Below are 9,103 nucleotides of genomic sequence, written 5' to 3'. Positions count from 1 at the left end.
AAGGCTATTCATATATTTAGCCCTAGTTGATAGAGCAAACAGTTTAAGTGATTGTGTCAGCTGAGATTCATGTTCCCTTCGTGAGCCTACGAACATCCTGGTTGCTCCTCCATCTTGCCAGTGCTGGGGATTTTTCTGTCTTTTCCTTGTTAGCCACTCTGGTAAGTATCTAATGCTATCCTCCTGTGGTCTTAGCTTGTATTTCCTCCTTAGAGTTTGTGTTTTAGCTACTGTATTTCAAGAAGGAACAGATAGAAATACAGGAAGTTAATCCCCTGTTACCCTATCTGACTATCTAATGGAATTTAGAACTTTCTTCTCTGCATTCAAAGCAATGTAACTGAGAGGATGAGGGCAGCAAGCTTTGCAGTTGCATGCGAGGCAGCTAATGTGTGCCATACTGAGGTTTCATTCTTTTTTTTTTTTTTAATATTTATTTATTTATTTGTTTATTTAGTGTGTGTGTGGCCAGCTCAGCTCACCAGGGGGCAGGCCTGGCTGGCATGTGGTGCTGGGGATTGAACTGCGGTCCCTGTGTTTTGCTTAGCTTAGCTTGTTCTAAGTAGGTGCTTTAGACCACTGAGCCATCTCACCAGCCCCTGAGGTTTCATTCTTAATGGCAGTGTTTACTTGCTGAGGTACCTTGAGAAAGTTATTTCACTTCCCCACCTTTTTGTTTTTTATTTTCACATACAGTAGTACTAGTACTGGTACAACTTCATGGAGCTGTTTTGGGATTAATTGCCATTAAATAATTAAAATGCTTTACAAATTTTCGAGCACACTGAAAGCCAAGCATAGGTGTGTAAACTGTAATCCCAGTTACTGGAGAGGCTGAGGAAGAAGGATCACAAATTGAAGGCCCATGTGGTAATATGAGACCCCCATTTCAAATGAATTTTTAAAAAAATCAAACAAATAAAAAGAAAATAAAAATTCCTAACATTTTTAGGGAGCACATATACCTTATATTGATTATTGGTTTTGTTTTTGGGACAGAGTCAAGCTGGCCTGGAACTCAGGGTAGTTCTGCCTCATCCTCCTAAATGCTGAGATTACAGACAAGTGCCACCATGCCTGGCCCTTATATTGTTTATGCACATCTCACGTGTACACATTCCATGACAAAAGAACAGTATGAAGCACACAATAGCTACCTCACAAATAGCAGTTGCTGGGGCTGGGGAGATGGCTCAGTAGAATAAATGCTTTCCTGGCAAGCGCAAGGGCCTGAGTTCAATCCCCGGTTCTACCAAAAGAAAAAAAAGAAAAAGAAAAAAGATTGAATGATTTAATCTATGAACAGAAGCTATTATTGTTACAAAAGATGGCATAAATTATTAAAGGGTATAGGATGATATGCACTGCTAATGAAGAATATGTGATCTAAATACACTGTCTTTCATTTTATTTGCTGTTACCATTTAATTAAGAAAATGAACGCAGTAGAGAAATACTACCCAAAGTACTTAAGGATGAAAATTAGAGGTCTTGCACTGTATTTGGGAGGGTTTTAAAAGCATCTCCCTTCAAAACCAAAGGGAAAAGCAAAAATGCCATCACAGAAACAAAAACACCATTTTTCTGAAGAGATGTTCAACCTTCCAATTTTAACAGATTCTTTGTTCAACAGTGGCAAAACTGGGGAGGCACCAACTGCCCCAACAACTTCCGTACAAGATGGCGCCTCCCGCACGTACACCGCGGCTGGGGGCTCGTCCTCCCCCGCCGCCGCCGGCGGACCGGAAGTGGTTACGACCCCGGGGGGTCCGGGTATGTTCGCGCAGGCTGTCGCGGAGGTTCCGGTTTTTCAGCGTGAGGCGCCGCAGGTGTTCAGGCCGGGTCTGAAGCCGCAGGTGAGTGAAGCTCCGGGGCGGGCCGAGGCTTCCCCGGGATTGTGCGCGGGGCAGCCTGGGTTTCCAGAGGAGGGCCCGGGGGCTGGGGTACCGAGCTGTGCCACCCGTGGCTGGGGCCCGGCAGTCCGCGAGCGACTTGGTCCTGCCCCTGTCCCCGCCCTGGGGCGCGGCCTCCTCGCCGGCTCCCGCGAGGGCAGGGAAGGTTCCGTGACGTGGCGCCTCGAGGGTCTCCGTCCCGGCCTGCGGGCCCCACGCCCTCTCGGGCCGCCCGGGGCGCCCCCCTCGCCCTCCCTTAAGAGCGTCTGCCACACTCTGGGACTGCCCACGGCCGGGCGGCAGGGCCCGTCCCCGCGCTCGGGGCTGCTGGCGCCCGCGGTGGCTCCCATCGGTCCCCGCTAGTGCGGGCACCACGGCGACCCCCGGCCCAGTGACCCGCCCGGGCACACCTGCCGCCTGGGCCCTGGCGGTCCCTGCTCCGGCTTTTCACGTTCGCGGGTTACATCGAGACAAGAATCTTAATTCTTATTTATTACACAGTGACATTCGCTCATAAAAATACAAATACGCCCATGCCTTGATGCTCAGACTCTTTTATATGCCCACACATCGAAAACAGAAAACTTGTCGTATACTTCAAGGAGTCACAACTGGAAGTTGTGAGGGTTGTGTTTTTTGTTTTTGTGTACAGGGGTTGAGTCCAGGACCTGTGGCTATGCTTTCCGTGATGGCAAACCTTTTGGTGTCCTCAAGTCTGTGGCACGCGTGCCATAGCTTCAGCACCCCTAGAGGCTCTTTGAGAGCCGATCTTGCCAAAGGCTTTGTTAATTACCTGAATTAGAAAGTGGGAAAAAAGAGATTTACTGGAGGAAGAAATGGCTACATGTGGCCAAACCCAGTGGGTGTTTAAAATATATTTTAAAATACCTGTTTTAGTTGTAGTCTCTGCTTGTTGTCTTGTAAAAACATCGTGTAAATTATTTAAACAAGAAAAATCCTCTTTGGTACTTATTTTTTTCCATCCCTATCTTATAAGAACTGATACTAGTCAGAAATAGAAAACTATTTTTCTGTTTCTTTACATAATCATTGACAAACGTATCTATGACAAATATGTAAAATTTCATATTGATCTTTTACAGTGCATAGTTTTACAAATATGGCATATTATACATGTCTGGCAACTTGATATTTTATGCTTTCAAATGGGTCTTGAACTATCTTCTTCGTCAATATGTAGAGACCAATGCTTGCTCTGTGAGAGAGGTGGTATGTTAACATTTCCTAATATGGGGGATTTGGTCATTGTTTCCAGTTGTGAGCAGTCTTCCACTTACCCTGTGTGGAGAACTTCTTCCCTACTCCTGGTGCCGCCATGAGTAGTCCTCAAGAATAGATGCCTGTGGGTGGAGTTGTTGCCTGGAGGCTGTGGACATTTAATGTTGCTGAATCGCCTACCAGCCATGTATAATAATACTTATTTTACCCAAGGCTCTCTTAAACATTTGGTCAATGTCTTTTATTTTTGCCAATCTTACAGATGGAGAATGATTTTTCATCATTTTATGTTGTATTCCCCTAATTGCTAGTGAGATTAAACAGTTGTTCATGTGTGCTTTCCTTTTTTGTGTGATACTGGGGGTTGAACCCCAGGCTATGCACAGGCTAGACAGGTGCTGTCTCTCTGAGCTACATCTCTGCTCCCCCCAGCCACTGTCTAGTATTTTTGTGGTACTGGAGATTGGATCTGCGGTCCTCACACTGAGCTACATCGCTACCCTTTTTTTTTTCTTTTTCTTTTTGCAAGGGTCTTTGTTTGAGGCAGGGCCTCCCTATGCAGTCAGGCTGGCCTTGACCTCCCAGCAGTTCTGCCCACAGGCATGGGCCACCACAACCCCAGTTTTCTTTTTCTTTTTCTTTTTTTTTTTTTTTGCGGAACCGGGGATTGAACTCAGGTCCATTCCACTTGCCAGGGAAGCGCTTATTCCACTGAGCCATCTCCCCAGCCCATAACCCCAGTTTTCACTCTGAGACGGCATCTTGTTAAATCCTAGATTGTCTTCATATGCGGCAGTTTATTGAGTAGCTGGGCCTAAAGGCCAGCATCATCTTTCTGCCACTGAGCTCTGTGTAATGTTACTGTTTGTCTTTAAGCACACGGCATCCTTGTTGAGACATTGTACACTTTATACTTTTTATTTTTTATATTTTAGGAAAGGGTCTACAGGGTGTTCAGGTCAGACTAGTAGTGATCTGCCTATTTACAGCCTCCCAAGAACTGGGATTATAGGCGAGTGCCACCACTCCCAGTCTCAATTGCCCTCTCAGCACACCCTGGGAGCGGGGCCCACATGGGGGGCCAGGATCCAACCCCTGGCCCTTGTGCCTCCTTGCAGGCGCTTTAATCTGCTGAGCTATTTGGTCAGCCCTACATTTTATGTTTACATTCATCAGTCTTTTCTGTTTGTATCTTACAGCTGTCATTCCCCACCCAGTGGTTCCCAAGGGGAGCGGTTTTGTTCCCCGGGACCCTTTGGCCTTATCTGGAAGACACTGTTTTGGTTGTCCTGCTGAGGTGGTGCTGCCTTTGGCACCTGGTGGATGGCAGCCAAGCATGCTGCTTCGCTCCTCTCCACAGCGCAGTGCTGCGGGACACAGAAGAGCTCCATCTCAAAGGCCAGCCGGGCTGAGGTTGAAATGGTTTACTCTACTCTAAGGCACAACAGTTTTCTCAACTATAGCTTCCTCTATGAATTCTTTTTTTCTTTTTGTTTTTTGTTTTTTTTGACAGGGTCTTGCCATGTAGCCCAGGCTGGCCTTGAACTCATGGTGATCCTCCTGCTTCAGCTTCCCTAGAGCTGGGGTTACAGTCCTGTGCCACCACGCCCTATTCTGTAAATTCTCTCTCTCTCTTTTTTTTTTTTTTCACATCAGACAGGTAATGTGCCCATGTTGTAACATGGTTTGAGGGAGGCACATCTCATGCATAAGGCATGAACACCCGATCATCATGCTCATGAACCGAACGATTATAAATTCTTATATATTTATTTTTCTTTAATTCCTGTAGAATTGGTGTGTATGTATAATTATTGTTTTCTGAACAGTGTCTCCTTGGGTATTTAGTCCATTTTTGAACAACTAGTATGATTCTTTTTTTTTTTTATTGAGATAAGATTTCACTATATAGTCCATGTTGGCCTTGAACTCACTGTGGAGCCCAGGCTGGCCTCCAACTCATGACCTCCTGCCTCAGCCTTTTGTGTGCTGGGATTACAAGTGTGTAGTGCCACACCTGGCTCCAGAACTATTAATATGAAATGCTACTTATTTATTTATTGGGTTTTGGGTTTTTTTTTTTTTTAACTGTATTTTTTTGGTTGAATTGTTTTTTAGGGGAGGTTTTTAATTTTTTATTTTTGGTGCCAGGGACCAAACCTAGGGCTTCCAGCTTGCTAAGCAAGCATGCTACTGCTGAGCCAAATCCCCTGTCCTTTTATTTATTTATTGATACCAGGGATTGAATTTAGGACCTTGTACTTGTCAGTCAGGTGCTTATGCTACTGAGCTGTCTCCCCAGCCTGAAATGCTACATTTATTATGTACGAATTTCTCACACACATGGATATGTTTCTGTGTTTTCTTGTGTTCTGTGGCCTATTTTGCTGAATGCCAGTACCAAACATCCCATTTAGACTGTATTTTAAACTTCTAACTTAGAAGGACAAATACTCCTGTGTTGTTGTTTTGTTGGAAATCATATGCTTTTTCAACTTACATGCTGCCATATTTTAAAAACAGTATTTTTGGCTATTCTTGGTTTTCCCGAATATTTTATTTTGGGACAGGATCTTTTTCTGTAGTTCAGGCTGGCCTTGAACTCACTGTATAGCCTGGGTTGTCTTTAATTCATGCTGATCCTCCAGCCTCACCTCCCCAGTGCTGGGATCACAGATGTGGGCAACCATGCCCAGCTCAAATTGTTTTTGATCAGTTTGTCAGAATATTTTTTTATGGCCTTACTCAGATGTAATTCATGCATCATATAATTCATTATTCATAATGTACAATGCAATAATTTTTAGTGTATTCTTAAGAGTTGTACCACCATCTCCACAGTCTAATTTCAGAGTATTTCTATTACCTCTCAAAGCGTTCACGCCCCATTCCCTTCTCCCCTAACACCCAGCCTGGGCAGCCCAGGTGTAGCCCCCTGTCCTCATAGATCTAGTTGTTCAAATCAGTGGAATCACACAATATGTGTTGCATTAGGACTGACTTCTTTGACTTCACAATGTTTGCAAGTTTGTGCCTGCTGCAGCATCTGCATTTTCATTCCATCTTATTGCTGAATAAAATTCTATTCCATGGTGAATTTGTTTTCTAGAGCTTTGGTAACAAAGCGACACAAACCAGATGGCTTAAAACAATGCAAACCTGTTTTCTCACAGTTTTGGGGGCTGGAGCTTGCAGTGGAGGTGTCTGCAAGACCAGCTATCGCTAGGCTCTGGGGGAGTCTTCCTGGCTCTCCCTAGTTCTGGGCTGGTTGGCAGTCCTTGACATTCCTTGGTTTGAACTTGCACAAACCCATCTTGTGTCATCCTCACAGGACCTCTCCTCTGTGCGTCTTCACATACTGTTCTGAGTCTCTTCTCTTCCCATAGGACGCCAGCCATCCTGGATCTGTGCCCCAGCCCTCTTCAGTGTGAGCTCATCTTCACTGTGCCTGTAAAGACCCTGTTTCCAATGAGAACCAGTGAGGTCATATGCATAGGCAACAGGCACTGGGGTTAGAATTTCAGCATACCTTCTTTTTTGTATTTTGTGCAGGGTCTCACTAGGCAGCTCAGACTCGCAGTAATCCTGTTTTCAGCCTCCCCAGTGCTGGGGATTACAGGCGTGCACCACCATGCCCAGTCTTGGTGGCTGGCTCAGCACACCCAGGAGTGGGGCTGGTGGGGCATGTGGTGCCAGGGATTGAACCCCAGTCCCTGTGCTTGCCTAAGCAGGCACTTAGTCCACTGAGCTATCACACTGGCCCTTCAGCATATCTTCTTGAGGGATACATTCAACCCACACATGATGATATGCTATATTTTCTGTATCTTTTTATCAGCTAATGGACTTTTGGCTTGTTTCTACTGTGGGGTTAATACTGTATTAGTAATGCTTTTTTCTTTTAAATGTTTATTTATTTTTATTTATTACATTTATTTATTGTGTGTGTGTGTGGCCAGCTCAGCCCACCAGGGGGCGGGGCTGGCTGGCATGTGGTGCTGGGGGATCGAACCGCGGTCCCTGTGCTTTGCCAAGCTTGTTTCAAGTAGGTGCTTTAGACCACTGAGCCATCTCTCCAGCCCTAGTAATGCTTTTATGAACTATTTCTTTACTTTTTTTTTATATATTGATACTGGGAACTAAACTCAGGATGTTCTTCCACTGAGTATATCACATCTTTTTTTTTTTTTTTTCTTAAAATTGTATTTTGAGACTGCTCTCACAGTTACCCAAGCTGGCCTTAAACTTGTGGTTTAACTTCTGACTGAGCCTTCTGAAGTAACTAAGAGTCTCTAGAAGTATGTGTTCAGTTTGGTATGGGCATATTTTCTTTTATCTTTTTTTTTTTTAGACAAAGTCTCACTATGCAGCTCAGGCTGGCCTTGAACTCATTACATAGCCCAGGCTGGCCTCAAACTCGCAATGATCTTCCTGCCTCAGCTTGCTGAGTGCTGGGATTACAGGAGTGTACCACCATGCCTGGTGGGCATATTTTCATTTCCCTTGGATGTATAGCTGAGAGTGGGTTTGTAGGATTATATGGCAGGGGCTAGGAAGATAGCTCAGTGGATTAAGCACCTGCCTGGCAAGCTCAAGATCCTGAGTTTGGGATACCTTCCCCCCAAAAAAGAAAAGATTTGTATGACAAATCTATACTTAACCTTTTGAGGAACTGCCAGTCTCTTCCAGAGCAGTGGCACTACTTGACATTCCTACTGACAATACATGAACGTTCTAATTTCTGCCAATACTTAATTATCATTTAAAAAGAATTGTGAGACTCATGTTAGTGGTTGTGAAGTAGTGTCTCATTGTGGCTTTGATTTGTAATTCCCTATTACTGTATTTCCCCTAAAATAAGACAGGGTCTTACATTAATTTTTCCTTCAAAAGTTGCACTAAGGCTCATTTTTAGGAGATGTCTTTTTTTGTGTTAAATGATCTACATTTATTCATTTATTCATACCAAAGTTTACTTTTATTCAAATACAGTCATGCCTTCTTGAGGAACATTATCATGATCCTCCAAACCCTGAATTCCAGCCTGAACTTATTTTAGCTCTATTTCCTATAGAACCATTGGCCCCCATCTCTCCTGTCTAGCACTAGCTCTCCTTGAGGATGCCTTTCTTTCTTTCTTTCTTTCTTTCTTTCTTTCTTTCTTTCTTTCTTTCTTTCTTTCTTTCTTTGTATTTAGTACAGGGTCTACAGGGTCTCACTACACAGATTGGACTTGTAGTGATCCTTCCTGTTTTTCAACCTCCCAAGCACTGGGTTTACAGGCCTGTACTACCATGTCCAGTCTCAGCACACTCTGGGGTTGTGGCCGTCATGGCAGGCCAGGGATCCAACCCCTGGCTCCTGCCTCTGCCTAAGCAGGCACTTTAATCCACTGAGCTATCTGGCTGGCCCTAGAGGACGCTTTCTTGTCCACATAGCCTGCTCAGGATACAGTGGCAACATAGCTGTCAGTGATTTTATCCACACATTCTTCACCCAAGTCATGCACACTTTCAGGCTGGGTTCACAAAGTTCCCATTAGCTCAAGAGTTACTTGAAGACTCAGAAGGCAGGAATGGCAACAAAAATGGTGATGGTTAAGAACAATGGTCCACACGAAAGTGACAACAGTCACAGATTTATCTTCAGTTTAGTAACACACTTTGTGTTCTCTGATCAACTGTTTAACCTGTCTATTCAGTACTGTGGGTTGTTATTATTTTAGTAAAGGGTCTAGAGGGTCTCACTACACAGATCGGAATTGTAGTGATCCTCCAATTTTCAGCCTCCCAAGTGCTGGGATTACAGGCATGCGCCACCAAGCCCGGTCTCAGTCACCTCTCAGCTTGCCCTGGGGGTGGGGCTGGCACACATGCCCAGGGATCGAACCCCAGTCACTGCACCCACCTAAGCAGGTGCTTTAATTCACTGACTATATGGCTGGGCTAGTTGTTGTTATTGTTATTATTATT

At 44.6% G+C, this 9,103-nt stretch overlaps 1 protein-coding gene and 1 non-coding gene across 5 annotated transcripts in view; one reads left to right on the top strand and one right to left on the bottom strand.

Annotated features, from left to right (window-relative positions):
- The first annotated feature begins 1,401 nt into the window (after positions 1–1,401).
- Positions 1,402–9,103, top strand: part of Exd2 (exonuclease 3'-5' domain containing 2) — a 55,297-nt gene continuing 47,595 nt past the window's right edge. For 2 of the 4 annotated variants that reach the window (XM_023702581.1, XM_023702579.1), the window contains exons 1-2: positions 1,402–1,856; positions 4,331–4,544. The gene's annotated coding sequence lies outside the window, so the exon portion shown is untranslated. The remainder of the gene's footprint in view (positions 1,857–4,330; positions 4,545–9,103) is intronic. The other 2 variants (XM_004624759.3, XM_023702576.1) reach the window with 1 other exon arrangement.
- On the bottom strand, positions 4,782–4,883 carry LOC111813344. The gene has a single exon (XR_002818635.1). It is a non-coding gene; the product is annotated as a small nucleolar RNA U13 (small nucleolar RNA).

The sequence above is a fragment of the Octodon degus genome, unplaced genomic scaffold (genome assembly GCF_000260255.1).
Source record: "Octodon degus isolate 3935 unplaced genomic scaffold, OctDeg1.0 scaffold00007, whole genome shotgun sequence".
Classification (NCBI taxonomy): Eukaryota; Metazoa; Chordata; class Mammalia; order Rodentia; family Octodontidae; genus Octodon; species Octodon degus.
This window is presented reverse-complemented; position numbering and strand designations above follow the sequence as displayed.